General features: G+C 39.0%; 1 pseudogene; it reads right to left on the bottom strand.

Annotated features, from left to right (window-relative positions):
- The window catches only part of LOC141740500 (spermatogenesis-associated protein 7 homolog), a 38,461-nt pseudogene extending 27,294 nt beyond the window's left edge, over nt 1-11,167 (bottom strand).
- Between the last annotated feature and the right edge of the window lie 5,124 nt (nt 11,168-16,291).

Genomic DNA, 16,291 nt, shown 5'->3' with positions numbered 1-16,291 from the left:
TCAGACATTTTCCACACTGGGATGGCCAAGCAATCACTGTTTTCACAGTAGTTCCATAAGTCATGCTGCTCTCATGACTCTTAAAACACCTCTGCTTAATTTTATCTCCACAAGAACACTGATGATGATGAACTGTATCTCCCATATTTCTGACCTCTGATGCATCTCCAGCTAACGTATCTAGTCCTAAGGCAGGGGACAGATACAGATACATGTTTCCATCCTTTGATGAGAGCTGAAAAATGCACCACACCATAGACGCAGTCCTACTGCTACAAAAAAGCCAGCTGCATGTTGGAGAGAAAGGACTGGTCAGGAGGCTTCATGTTATCTGTTTCTCCCTGACTTATGTCATAAGTTTGTGCCGTTTCAACAGCATTTCAAATGTTACTCTGACAGTAAAGAGACACAACTATTATTTCACCTTGGTATCCAGTGACAGGATACATGGGAATGGTTCAAAGCTGTGCCAGGGGAGGTTTAGACTGGACATGAGGACGCATTTCTTTACCAAGACAGTGGTCAAACACTGGAACAGGCTTCCTAGGGACGTGGTGAATGCCCCAAGCCTATCGGTGTTTAAGAGGCATTTGGACATTGCCCTTAATAACATGCTCTAACTTGGTCAGCCCTAAGTTGGTCGGGCAGTTGGACTAGAAGATTGTTGTAGGTCCCTTCCAACTGAAATATTCTAGTCTACTCTAGTCTATTCTACTCTATTCTGTTCACACAAATAGATGAAAGCTGGCACTTGTAATGCTTTATAAACCGTATTTAAAGGTCATTAGAAAAAAATTTTATATGAAACAAGCTCAGCTAATTCAATGACACTCTTTCCAACTGGAACATTAGTAACTTCATGAAATCTAAAATAGCAAAAAGCCCAATGAAGCACAGAATTTAAAACAGTACCCTTCTAAACCCTAGAACTGAAAATCCAAGATATACCTGAAAACATTCAGGAGAAAGTCCTATACGTTGCACATCTCCCACTTTGTCTATACCGTTCTTAATCTGAAGTGCAACAATACAGCTTGTGAAATGGTGCACTTTCAGATTGTCAAAAATGCTAGTTATTTACAGTGTATTATCTGCAGCTCATTTATTCATAAAGGAAAACAAAGCACTGCACACTGTATTTTCTTCTGTCTTTTCAGAACTAATCTTTGTAGCTGTTTGAGTTTTTCTCTTTATTTTAATAGGTTTGCATATGTCTGCATCACTACCAAGTGATCTGAATTTTCTTCTTGCAGCCTTCCACTGAAACAGATGGGATCCAACACAGATCTCACATTTGGAAAGCAAGGTTATACCTATCTGAGTGTTTGGATTGAAAACAGGTTAGAAATTATTCTGCATCAGAACGTGTACCTGTCAAAGCTCTGATAAATTTCAAGGTTTTAAAAGCACACCACACTTAGTAACTAGTAATAGCAATAGCAAGAGATTGTTGTGGGAGAAAATTTTACATGAAAAGAAGCAAATGCTGTAATCTTGTACTAAGCATAAAATTAGTTTTGTCCTCCTATTATCCTACTAGGCTGGCAAAACAGCCTTCATTTATTTTGTGTCTTTGAATATGCAAATGATAAACATAAGCCTATTTTTCTAGGCATAAAGTCATTTTATACTGCTCAAATGATTTGCACATCAACCCCATTAGCAGCAATTGTACCTCCATTGTGCTACTGCCCTACTTAACACTTCAGAAGACATAAGTTCTGATGCACCTTTTCATTGCGACTTCTAAATTTTGAGTTTTATCCTTTGAGGGACAAAACTTCTTTTGCCAAGATAGACATTTCTGGAACTAACCTGTTAGAAAAAGAGCTTAGTTGATACATAGTATCCTTTAGTGCAGATAAATATTAAATGACAAAAGTGATTTGCATTTCCCCAGTGGGCTACTGACAAAAAATATGTTAGGTCTTCGCTTTCTCAGACTGAGAATCTCACGTTATGGCCTCCGTGTGCACCAAGAGCCTTGTACTCATGTGGGCTTCTAAATTAACAGAAACTCCACATAACAGTACAGTCCTGCTTAGCTGTGTAAGAGGAATACCTTCCTAAGAAAGCATTATAAGAAACACAGATAATGTTTCCCTCTGATTTGTCATCTAGGAAATCTGGCTGTTGTAGCTAAGGCAGGCAGCCGAACAAATTCTATGTCCTCTTGGTCTTCGTAGGTGCAATGCTACTCCTCACCCACTTTGGCACCTCTCTTGTCAAACATTAACATTCTCAGAAAGCTTTCTACAGCATTTCATTCTGCTACAGCAGCACTGTTCTCATAAAGTGATCAATTGAAAATACCAAGTTTAAAATGATTATATAAAAAACAGCACTGAAAAAAAAAGAATAACATACTCTTGAGAATGAGGAGCTAAAAATCAAGAAGAGAATTTTGACTGTGATGGTGTTACAATCCTGAACTTGTTCTCTTGCTCTCCTGTACTGAAGATCTTATATGATCCGCTTTTCTGAATCTTTATGGGCAAGAGTTATGTTTGCCTTCTTGGCCTGTGTGTATCTTGCTTGAACAACTGCATCTCGCCATTGCCTTTGAAATATCTTTGCTTTCAACTACATTATACCCCTCCCAGAGCAACAGACTACTGCAATCTCTGATACATGATTCCCACTAGGTATGCACTGTGGAAAAATAGAAGCTTTCGTTCTTCCAGCCTTTTAAATTTCATTTTAAAATGGGGGTTTTCTGTGTAGAGAGTGTATATGCTCCCACGTACGTAACTATCAAGCAGAGAAGTAGTACATGCCTCACAACCTGCTGAATGAAAGCTAAACACATTCCAAGGTGAATGCTCAGTTTCCGTGAAAAGGGAAGAATGTACTGCCTTTCATCAATCTCTCTTCCTTTCAAAGGGCAGGAGAGACTCTGCCTACACATTGGGTACTGCAGGCTTCAGCCAAGAGGTGGCGTTAAGGTGCAGTGCAATGTTCTACCAAAATCCCGTTAATTTCTCAAAACCTGTTTTAACTGCACTATGCCTGATGCTCAGAGATACACGATGCACTTAAGGAACTGAAAAATACAGTGTGGATTAGCAACGAATTCGACGGGCCTGTGGTCTGAGTTTAGACTGGAAAACTAAAGCAATTCATGCCTCCAACAACCTTGTTGCTTAAAGTATGTGTATCAAAGAATCCCATGGTCTGCAAGTTATCATGTATCTGTGCAAACATGAATCAAGTGCTAGATACAGCTACTAAGTTAGATACTAGATTAGATATTAGTTACTAGATACTATTATCTTAATCACAATGGTGCATATTTTTGGCACATATATGCCTCTTCAGAACACCTTCATCATAAAAGAAGACAAGTATTTCCAAACCAAACAAAGGGAGCCAGACCTATTTTGAAAACAAATCAGAACTACTCACATTTAACACTGGTATGCAAACTCTTTGGTGCAGATGAGTCAACAGCAGCTGTATTAACAAAAAGCAGGTTCAGTCCAATGAAACACTAACATTACAAATCATCATACAAAATTTGATAGAGATGACACTGATCATCCTAAGGTGTTGAAGTCCTGTCAGAATGTGGTACCAGTCTGCATAATATTAGCATTATTAATAATGTAGATCTACAAACCACCAAATCCCACTGTTTCCCTAGTGATGTATACTATCTTCTTCCTATTCCCTGCTATTATCTTGGCCAACGGTCAGCTCTCAAAAGCTAGCGTAGCTTAAATGTATTGAAGTTAGTTGAGTTACACCAACTACAATTACACCAACCAGAATTGCATGAACTGAAGATCTGCCCCTTGTCTTTATCTGGGTAAAAGCATAAGATAAGTGCCTCAGCAGCGCTGCTGTTCGTTCAGTATCAAACCTGGGTCTGAATTTTCTGGCGTTTGCCCATAGGTATAGAAGTAAGAGCCAGTACAGCTACATTTATTAACCTTCATTTTAGTTTACAATTTAAGAAAAGCTGTACTCATTTTGTATTGGCATCTACTGCTACCCAGAAAGTGTGTGTTTCAGGGATGAGTAGTACAGCTGCTATCAGCCAGGGGAAACTGCCAAGTGATGCTCTAAGAGTGAGATTCAAGCTGTCCTTAGGCTCAGGGTCATCAGTTCTTCATCATCTTTCTAGCAATAGGAGTTATTTGATTATACAACTACATAGTCAGTTTTGTACACAGCATTTTCTGTTATTTGGTCATTTAGTTTTCATTGTAAAAGGTTAAATGAAGTGAGCTTCAACGAACCAAGCCCTGTCACTCTATTGCTGCACACTCTTCACTAAGTCATGTGTCCAAACAGGAGATGGTATGGATGTTAATGGAGTTGTATGTCTGATTGCATGTATGTGGATACGTCTGGGGTATATGGGGAAATACTATTTTTGATTATGGAGGGAAAAGCAATCACCTAGGAGAAGTTCAATATTCCAGTTTCATTTGAAGGACAGTGACTCCATTTCCATCCAAGACACTTTTGTGATTACTGCCAAATGTCACAGCAAATTAGAGTTTGTATGAGTGCTCCAAACAAGGTTTCAGACATGCAAGGCTAGCTACTGTCTGGAGAGAGGCCAAATACATTGTATTTAAAAAAGCAGTTGTGTTTCAAAAAGAATATTAGAACGATACTGGAGAAGGGCTTTAACACTGACCAGATTTTTCAGAGGCACAAAATCCTATCATCTCCTACGGAACATGTGGCAAGTCAGCACTTCAGAGCATCAAGGTACGTACAGAAGAGAACCCTGATATCTTTGCAATATCCCAGTTTTTAATATGTATGCAAAACTTTATCTCTACAAGGAAAACCTGTAGGAATGAAGTACAATAATAAGTAAAATAAGTGTTTTAATATTAAAGGCTCCTGCTCTAGTATGGTCCAAATCTGACTTTTGAGAACTATAACATCAGATGGTGAAACACCTAAGAATCAGAAATTTTAGCCACTGGAAATTGTGATTAGCATCTACTGTGAGAAGATATTTCCAGCTTGACTGAATTCTGCTACAGACAAGCAGGACATTGGAAAAAAAGAAAATTGAAACCTACTTGGGAACAAAGCACTTGGCTCCTCTTATGCCAAGAATTCTGTGTATTTTCTTCTGAGCTTTAAGAACGTAATAGACAAAAAGACTGCAAAACATCTTTGTTTTCTTCCTTTTATTTTTTTATCTTCACTCCCTTATTTAGGCTTCACCAGTTCAGAATAAAACAAATTTCAATTATTTATGGCAGTCTTTGCTGCTCTTAATTAGTCCTGATGCTTCTGTATACTTATGAGCAATGCACTAAGATGTGAATTCTACAGTCCTTAGAGTTCGCTGTTCCTGTGACGTTACCTGTGCCAAAGCAAAAGTCACTTAAGTACAACAGTGTACAGCAGCAAGCCAGCCTCCGGCTCCCGGTATGAGTGGGATGGTCATGAACTGTAGCACAGTGGAGGTCATGAAAATTTTAAATAGTGGTTCTGATACCATGACAAAAAAGCACACTAGATTTGAGCTAGGTAGTTTAAAACAAACCACTTGGCACTGCAAACTGACAAAAGGATTAGTCTCCCGGCAAAAAAAAATGCATCTGCAATCTCATCTATTGTTCAAACGCTATGTGTTATTATAAAGCTCAGTGTGTGTTATCAGTGGGATAACTGGACATCTTGCCAGATGTCACCATTCAACTCCAGTTGTTTTCATCTGCACCTGAAGCACCAGGACGTTTACACAGCTCCAGACAGCTGATGGAGGACACTTTTTTATTCCAAATTTTCTTACTAGTGCTTTGCAGCTATTTACAGGAAAGAGAGTATTTGAAGAGCTCTCTCAAACATGATTGCATGCAAATGGAACTTCCCTCTAGGTCATTTAGGACTGATACTGTAACTTTCTAAACTCTAAAAGCTGTAATCTCCCTGTTACTCTTCAGAGGTTTCTCCCAATTAAACAAATACATGCCCTGGTTCTCATTTTACTTTTCCTTTTAGTCAACTCCATACACATCTAAACAGAAATCATTATTAAAATAACACAGGGGAATTAAATAATACTTCCTTTCCTAACATGAACTTGTCATTCTGTGGAATGGTTTGACCCTGTAGACTTTACCCCTCTCTACAGTTAGGACTGCTTCTCCCAAACAAGGTTACAGTTCCAATCGAGTGTTCTACGTATCTCCTCTTTTAGGGCACACCATATTACGCCTCACTCTTAAATTCTCCTACACTGTTGAGTTAGTGAGAAGGAGAAGGAGGAAAGAAAGGGGAAGAAATTCAGCAGCCAGCCAAAACTAAAGGCAACCAACACAACATACCCTTGACTATGATCTCCTCTTTCAGCTACATAGATATTGTCACCATGAAAGACTGTACATACCTTTGGCAGATATCAGTTTCTTGTAATGAGCAGCAATGTGATCTTGAATGATGTACTGTTGGGAGAGCTTGCAGGAAGGTCCGGGAGAAAAAGCTAGAAGAGGGAAAAGTCTTAGTTCATTCAACAGGGCAAGAAATGTCTCAGGCTCTGAAAATATTTTAATATTTATACTCTCCCACTTGCAATAAAATCAAGTCAATACTCATTCATTTTGTTCAAAAAGTAAGCGTAACACAAAATATAAAGTGAAAAAGTGGCAAGTTATTCTCATTTTGCATGTTTTTGAATACCCGAGAATTATGGCTTGCAATAAGTAATGTATGAGCCTTGGATATTATAGAACTCTGGAGAATAACAGAGGATCTTGCTGTTTAATATCTGATATAATAAAAATTACATTTTGAAAGATTTAATACTAGAGAGTAGGACAAAGTACTGTAAAAAATTGTATATGAATATCTTACCTCTTGGTAATACCAGGCCGTAGTCTAACACTCTGTAGTGAGGGAAATGACCTGGATATACGCAAAGACAGCAGTGGGCCCAGAAAAGGAACGAGGATGTAGAACAGAAATGTGTTATGCACAGGCTGACCATGCCACCCCTCTGAATCTCTAATCCACAAGACTTCTCAGATTAGGAAGAATTTATCTCTGTATCTGACACAAGTTCATTAGCCCAGAAAAAAAGTCAAGCAGCACATAAGCATTTACTCATTTTAAATTGTAACCTGGTAGCGTGGCTGAAGAGAGATCATTGTATTTCAACCCGTCTCCGAACAACAATATTATTTCCTTCTCAAATCATCAGACAGCACTTGTAGATGGAAAGTTGCTAGTAAATGATAATAAAAAATTAACAGAACACTGGAGACCAGAAATCTAACGAGCCTTTGGCCTTTCATCCACAGATGCAGAACAGCCTTTACACTAAGATAATGAGCACATCCAGCCTATTCAGATTTGGCTTTCTGACACAATGAAGTAAATGATTGTTTTATCGTTCATGTCCCCAACGTACAATTTCAGTTAATGAATTAGTTTCAAAGTTTGTATTGTGTTTTGAAAGAATAGGAGACATTGGGTTGAGAGTCTGGAAATCAATCCATCTAACCTCGGTTTGGCTGCTTTCTTGCTGTGTTGCTTTTTCTTGTCTAAATCTCTTGCCTACCAAGTGAGACAGTGCTACAGACTGTTTTTCACTGCCAAGGAGTTTGACTACATTCAATGTATTGTGTCATCTTTGGAACAAGAACCGATAAGAAAGAGCGGGACAGAACACTGAATGCCGTATTTGTTGCTTCGTTTAGTATTATTTACTAATGTGCTCCTGCAGGTGACTATAAGCCTGCCAGAAGGGCACCGCTTTCAACAACCTGTCCAGGTGCAGCATCACATCCCAACATGACCAGTCACAAAAAGGTGCTGTTACTTCAGCTCCAGGACCATCCATTCCGATTGTTCATTGAACACGTGGGCACAGCCAAAGTGCTTCCACCATGACCCAAGGGTCCTTTCCAACCTAAATGATTCTATGATTCTATGACACGAACAGGTGCAGAGACAGAAATAATGACTCTATGTTCGCTATAAAGCAATGGAGAACTTGGTGCAAAATTATAACCAAATTGCATTTATCTCTTGTCTCAATGAAATTTAGCACGAGTAGTACAGGTGCCACAATGGAATCCGATACTTGAAGCAGGCAGATATAAAGCTCACAAAATTTCTAACCATGAGCACTTACCATGTGCACAATTTCAATCAGGGAAACCACTCATGGGTGTCAGTACCATACTAAGGAAATCACATAGTTAAAATCAGTACTATGCTGTTTCAAAGCTTTCACGTGCTTGAGACCAGTAGTTATTCACTTCCAAAACTTTGAAAACTTAATGTTTTTCATTAATTTTGCCAATTGTACTGTAACCTCCTGCTGGCATATGCAACTGGCACAAGCTCTTCAGTAATACCCAGCACCATCCCTTGCTGGTGTAAAGTGGGGCAGCTCTACTGAGTTCAAGGAATGGCAATGCCCTAAGTCACAGCAGCTAAAGGCTCTTGTCACCAAGGCAAAGAAATGCCCCAAATCTTTCCCTGATTGGCAATAGCAGCCTCTTTTCAATATATGTAGTGAAAAAGACAGCATGACAGAAGAATAATGTGATAATCCAAACAATATCCGAGGATTAAAAAGAGATGGAAAATCCATTTATAAAAAGAATGCTGAAGATATACAAGGCACTAGTAGTTTAATCTTATTTTTTGTCTTTCATAAAATCTAACTCTATCCCGTGTCCAGAAAATTACTAACATTGTGCAATAAGCAGCATTGTGGTTATTCCTATGTAAGGAAAAAAAAAAAAGCAGATGCTTTTCTTTGCCAGAGACTTTCTGTTGAACTTTGGCAAGTCATTTTGTCTTTCTGTGTCTCAATCCCTCTGAAAAGAGGACATCAAAAAACATATCCATTTCTCAAAGAAGATGTTTTAAGGGTAAAAACAATAAAATGAGGAGATTTAATGGGTGCCCACCTAAGTACTTCCCACCCCTAGAGAGGGTGATCTTACTTGAGCTCACTAGAAAGTTCACACTTTTAAACAGATTTTTCTTTTATTGTCTTTTACATCTTTGAATAACTTCAAATTGAGGGAAATGTTAAACAGAAATCTTCCAGGAATTTTAAACAGCCCTGTTATGAGGCTCTGCTGATGGGGCAAACGCGTCAGGACAAACTGACGCAGCCCTTCTGTGTGCTGTTAAGAGAGGCAGAGTTCTCAAGCTCGTGTTTGAACAGAATCAAACTTCTGTATTTTCTGCTGTCTTAAATAGATCTCATTTACCTGCAACATTTATCCAAGTTTTCAACATTCCAGAGTTTCAACATTGTCTATTTATGAGCACAGATCTACCTACAGAAAGTTGCCTGATTTTGAAAATCTTTCTACACTCTGAGTACTATTGTACTTTCAAGACATTTACATCTTGCTTCTGTATTTGAGGAAAGATCTCAAGGAAACAGAGATCCAAGAACGAGCAATAAAGAACAGCGACAACTCTCTCAACACTGACTTTTTATTTCCTATTTTGTAATGACTTTCCTAGTAATTTATTATAGTCCTGAATGTGTAGTTGTACGATGACTAATTTACCTAGTTTCCACTGATTGAATTGCAAGAGATTACTTCTGCATATCATGTCCAGAGAATATATCATGTCCAGAGGTATAATGTCGTATCATAAATCCAGTTGTAGCAGCATTAAAGTTAGACTGATACACGACAGTGATAAAACATGTCTTTTCCATGTAGTTGAAAAACAAAAATATGCTTTTGAAAAACACAAGAGGTGACTTTGCTCCTCACCAGACTGCTAATTCAAAGCAACTACTTTTTGCCTCTTATAGGAGCAAAAGCACGTTCTCAAGAATACGTCGACTATTTTACCCTTTAAAAGACGAGTATAACTGCAGTGCTTCTACACTGCAAATAGATTATCTTTATTCCATTGCTAACTGCTAATTCCTACAAGCGGAAATTTCTCAATGTGGTGACAAAGCTACATGTACTCATAATCAACAAATAAAAACTGTTCAGTGATACTTAAGCCTCAAAAGCTTGGAAATATCAAATTCTTATCTACCCTTCACATTATGGGCAAGTGGGAACTATCTCTGCAACATCCTTGGCTTCGCCTGTTGTGAACAGATAGAAATGTCTATCTAGCACTGCAAGGAAAGAGCCGTCTCGTACCGTAAGCGGTAGTTCACAGTTACGGTCCTGCATCTGTTCGTATCTGTCTACTTCCTCATCTTGTATTTAGAGCCTAAATTTGGAGGGGAGAAGGACCACCTCTTTGCTCTGTGTTTGTCTCATGCTTAACAAGGCAGAACATTTGCCCATGCCTACGGCCACAGTGCTTGCAGGTAATTTAGTAACCAATGAGACAATCTCTCAGCAGAGTGGCCTGGTCAATGTTTTGCAGATCCTCTTACTTTTGTTCAGCTGCACAGTTATCCCAAGCTGCTCCCCTTCTGGGTAAGTATTTCTGCCTGTTTTCAGCTACAGGAAGCACTGGCAGGCATTGAGCTTTGGCTTCCACTTCGAGCATCCCACAGAGGTGTCTCTGCTTCTGTTCCCTTCGGAAAATACATATACATCACTTTATTCCGGAAACCAGTATAACAGACTGCTGAGGTGGGGACAGCATAGGTGTCCTCCTCTCGGTCCTTTGGGGTTCCTTTGAAGAGGTGGGAAGAGGAGGATGGCTGGACAATACCCTGCAGGCCCTGAATGCAGCACTCCCTACGTGCAGAGCGGCAAACGCCCCCGACTGCAGCTGGGCTTTGTCAAGGGAGGGACAAAAGACAAAAAGGACAAAAATCGTGGGGCGTGATGCGGCAATGCTAGTGGTGGTGATGTGTTTGCCAACATCTAATTAAGGACTGAAACTATATGGATCTGGAGAAGGTATAGTGGAACAGTGTTTCTGAGATGGGAAGCTTCAGGCAGAACAGCTTTCTAGCAATTCTTCTACAGGTGCTTGGCGAAGATCCTGAACAGGAAAGCTGCTTGCCTGAATTAAGAAGGTGAGATTTTTGTAATAGCAGATATTACAAGAACTTATCTACTTTATATCATTTCAATAACAAACTACATATTTTTAATAATCTCATAATATTCAAGCTGTTATGCCAAAATTGGAGCACACAGGCACCTCTCAAGTAATAATCTGAATACTTACGGCTACTTTTGAGACTCATGTGTCCTCTGAAAGGTCCCATCATGGAGTACGTAGGCAGCATGGCTATCTGGGACCTTTGGTAGGGAAGGCAAATGTATCGGTTACATACGAGAGAAGCATTAAGAAATATGATTCTCTTTCTGCAGGTCCTATGGGGATTACAGAAGTCATCTCCCGGCCAGAATGCTACACTGCAACTGACCCAGGTATGAAAAGGCTGGCACTTTCAAGTTTACTTTCCCCGCCAGATTACTTCTCTTTGTTTTAACCCCTACCAATTATTATGACCCTATTACGACAGCATCTACATGGCAGTTTTCTGCAGGCCACAAAAATGAGCCATGGCATTGCGCAAATGTCACATATTTTGCAATCTAAAAGATTGTCTCTGCTAAACATAAATCTTCAAGGGAAAAGAAGGAGCAGCTCAGTATGCTACTCGTGCCCAAGGGTAGTAGTGGGGAAAAAAGGCACATTAAAGATTTTCTAAAGATACTCTATGAAATAGTATAGACTGACAGCACAGAAACCAGACCTAGAAAAGCCACGCCCAACACAGCAAAGTAAGCAAACAAGCCCCCTCTCTTTTCAATTTAAGGGCAAGTTACAAGAACACAAATTCAAAATACACAGAAATCTGCCCATTTTATGAAGATATGTCCCACTGCTAACAGCTGGATTAATCTCAGATGAGTTACAGGGTAAGTTTGACTGTATGCCTTAACAGATGAAGGGGCCAAGACGCAGTTTCAAAAGCCACTTAGGTTCACAGGAGTTGGACAGATACAGATTCCTAGGACATCCAGGAGATTTCAGTCCCTACCTGTACAGTGGTATGGTTTTCAACACAATCATGTTCCTAACTTGCACTAAAATCAAGAAGCTGGGACCTTAATTTGCAAGCCTGATCATGGAGACTAAACTTCAGTCATCATTTTTAACTTACTTTTAACTTAGTGAAACGATTTATCTACCTGCGAAAGTTCCAGCAATAATTTGAATGATAATTAAAATAGAACTTTTCCAGTTAAAAAACTTACTTTGTTTCAGCTTAAACCTGTTCCTGGTTAACTTGAAGCAAGCCAGTCACCAGTGCAATGTGCATACATAGTCTTCTCCACCAGATAAATCTTATCACTTTAAACCCACATTTAAAGTCCATGCTTCTTAAGCAGATAAGCCAACTGGCATATAGGAGCCTAAAGCTCAGTAGCTTTATACTCCAAAGGGTTGTCGACCAGCAGAAGTGACTTAACTGTGAACTTATATTTGCCTGATCAGATTTATGAGTTGCAAAGGAAACATCTCCTTAGAGATGATCCTGAATGTCAAAGGAAACGCCAAGTGCCCTCAGAACTAGAAAAATCAATGCCATTCTTTCTTTGGTTTCAAGGCAACATTGTAATCTGGGGGAGGAACCAGGAGTGCCTGACTCTTAAAGAATGAAACCGTTACTTTTTTGTTCTCATATACACAGTTCAGCACAATTTTTGCCTTCAAAAGCATTGCCGCAACTTTGCAAACCTTGTGTTTACACAGCTTTAACCAAAACCTAAGGGCAGGGACTTTAGAAAGTGATTACAGGTTTTGAATCTTGATTTGGTGACTCTTAACAAAGAGGCTGATTCTTTAGAGAGTGCATTCTCAACCTGTTCTGAAATTCAGGCCTCACCACTGGTAGCTTAGTTTTTGGCAAAATCACCCGGCTGGGACAGCCTTCTTAAGAATAAAAGGATGTAGGTATCAGAGAGTACCATAACAGTGTCCTCAGAAAACAAAAGCTGGAAAGATTATTAGCAGTCCTTTTCTGCATCAAACTCTGCCACCTTAGACCACAGGCTTAAAATAAAAACACTATGAAATAAATGGGAGCCGAATAAACATTATTGCTTTTCCTCTGTGCTCATATTTCTAATTGTCATGGGTCCCTAAGTTAATAAAATCATCAAAAGGTCAGCTTTTTTTTTTTTTGTTGTCTTTTGAAAACATCCTTCTATAGTCACAACAGGATATGGACAAAGGAAGCTACCGCTCTCAAATCCAAGGTAACACATCAAAACATTTGATTATTTTTAAAAAATTGTTTTTATTTAGATATATTCCTTAAGCATTTTTATTCATGTTTTGAAAACTAGTGTGACTTAATCATAGTTTCATATATACTGTCTAAAGATGTAAAAGCATATTCGTTTAGATTCATCTCACTGCATATTACTACTGATAATTTTGAGTCTTCAATTTCTTTTGAAATATAAATTATCTCTGGCTAAATCCTCAATTCTTTTGGCTTTTTCTTTTTTATGTCAAACATCTGTGAAAGGCATGACAGATAGAAGGATACTATACTGAAAAGAGCTCTTAATCACGTGCAACTTTAGAACAGAGAGAAATTCTTTATCTTCTTGTGTCCAATCCTACCACCTTAGCTCAACAATTACTCCGTTATGACTTCAAGCGGAAAAACATCAGTGGGAAACTGCTCTGAGTGAGGACAGATAAAAACGGTACAAGGATGCATCAAAAATTGTAATTGTATCGCCCAAACACATTTAATTTAATATGTGCGTGCTATGTGTAGCACGTGATGAAGTCACCAACAGTCGTTATGATTGAACACAGTCATGATAATGGCAGATCTTTACGTTACTTGTCTTTTACATGTGCGTTTACAGCAGTTAACTCATGCAATAATGGTGCTGCTGCTGTTTGAACTCTGGTGACTTCCTGAAGTCTCAATCCGACTGCTGTCCCAGGCTTTGTACAACTAGTCAGTCACTCATTTATGTACCCAAAAAGTTTACAATTGAAGTTTGCAGAACAGATAAATAGCAGACGGGGGAAAAAATGCATTGTCTTCATTTCAGAGGCTGAAAAAGATTAAGATTGTAACAAGATCAAGAGAGTTAGTGGCAGAGAAATGAAACTTGATGTCCTGAGTACGAAACCAGGGCCTAAACCTCAGGATATCTAATTTAATCTTTATCTAAATATCTAATATGTGGAATTTTCTTTCTCATGAGGAGAAACACTGAATAGTTTCCATAGCTGCAACCATTTTTGACTTATGGAGCCCTAAAAGCTCCTAGGAACGATGTGTTTCCCCACAGAAAGCCATACAAAAAGGAAATTATTTTGGCAAGAGGTACTTTGAAAACTAATGAGATGATAGTATAAAACCTATCGTGTCCAAGTTACCACCATTCATTGTGGTGGTCCAATACCACACACAGAGCCAGAGCGTATCCAAGGTGATGCCACTAGCAGTATACTCCAGTTAACTTCAAGACCAGGCCTTGAATGAGGAACACCCCTTTCCAGAGCAAAGCGTCTGATAGTGAAACAAGGGAACTGTCTGATGGAGTTTCTGAATCCAAAGGATACAGTCTCTTTAAAGCAACAATTTGGCAATGCTCCTTACCACAAGCTTAAGTCCTGTTGGCTTCACACACAGACTTTGTAAAACCATACTTCAGTGCTATTGCTAAAATAATTCAGCAGCTACGCAGATGCCATTTGTTTTGCCTTTTCTTAGAATGACAACAAGTAGTATATAGCTTTTGAAGGAATGGTGTTAATTTTTGTGGAGCTTTTCATTTGAGCCATAGCAAACTGAGAGAGAGCAGAGCTTCTGCCTCATCTCTGCTTAAACTCAGGTATGGTAACAGAACCTGCTGTGTATTGGGATAACTTCAGAAGGGAGGACTAAATCTGTCATAACTTATGACTACCCCTGTTAAACAGTAGGGAATCTATACCACATACTCAATAGTCACCTATCCAACTATAAACGAAGCCCTGATCTTTGCAGCCATTAGGTAAGGGAAGAAGTCCCAGATCTAGCAGAGACTTATTTCTATTTAATGATGTGTTTTGTTGTCAACAGAGCCTCTTCAGTTTCTTCATATTTTCTGCATTTCTATAATACCTGAATCTGTCTCCCTACACAAATGCTGCAGCAGTCACTTTCATTTGTGCCAAAATGCTTTAATTTCACTGCATTATAATACAAAAAGTTCAATCGGTAAGTGTTATACTTTGCTATTTTACGTCAATGTGCAGTTCTTTTAACAGGAGACCCAGGCTGTAAATTATATGGAAGAAAAGTCAGGTCTTTCTTACATCAGACAGATAAGATACTAAAATGCTTCACAGGGAATTGTTTCTATTTAATATAAAACACAGCACACCTAAAAAGGTGACAGTAAAAGTGCTGAATGGAAGTTAGAGAAGAGAGAGATGCTCTTTTACACTTTAGCTAATAATAATGCACAGATACAACACTTCATTGCTCCTGGAATTCACAGAAGACATAGGACAGACTCTTTCTGAATATTTTGAATGATGTACAATGAATGAGATGAAAGCGTACAGCTAAGCAGTAGCTGCTGTGGGAGGATCATTCTCCAAGGGGTTTGATTCTGTAGCTTTGTACTTGCCTCCAATAAGCTGCTCGGCAGCATCAGCTCCCCGGTTTGCAGGGCTTTGTGTGTTGCAAGATTTGGCTCTCAGTACAAAAGTCAGTGACAAATGCAATTTTTAAGAAGGTTTCAACATCAGTCTAGTCTTCTGTACTTACTATTCACTAGTGATAGAATATCCTGCTTCACATATTCATACTTAAGGATTTATCACTGCATACTACAGTGAGTTAAAAATTAGCCACTGTGTGCCTAAACCACAACAGCCACATATTAGGCCGTTCCCTTTGATGGGAATGTGGAAAGTTTAGCATAGTTCTGAAACAGAAACAGATCTGATCACACACATTAAGAATGGAATTTATGCTTGAAAACGTACTCAGGGGTCTTCTATTAATAGAGTAAGTTTGGGTAAAAAGGAGTGGACCTTCATCCACATGAATAGAGAACTACAGTACCTGAGATATGCGTATGGCGTTTAGCGTTCAGAACTGATTACTTGATATGCATTTTTGTCAGCACCCCAAAATCCACATTAATCTCCTAGGGGACAGAATCACCATATTTGATTGGTGTCCATATTTGAACACCTCCAGAGAAGCCTGCGTCCCTTGTCAGGCATCAGATGTGGAAGCAGCATTCGCAAACTTAATCCAGAACATTAAAACAAACCCAGCTTGACTATCGCCTGTGCAGCGCTTAAGGCTGGTTGAAAAATTTCCAGAAAAGCAGGACTTTTGTGGGCATTTTTTGTCAGTTTGTCAAAA

This window comes from Larus michahellis, chromosome 3, assembly GCF_964199755.1.
Source record: "Larus michahellis chromosome 3, bLarMic1.1, whole genome shotgun sequence".
Classification (NCBI taxonomy): Eukaryota; Metazoa; Chordata; class Aves; order Charadriiformes; family Laridae; genus Larus; species Larus michahellis.
Note: the sequence above shows the minus strand (reverse complement) of the source record. Positions and strands in the feature narration are given on the sequence as shown.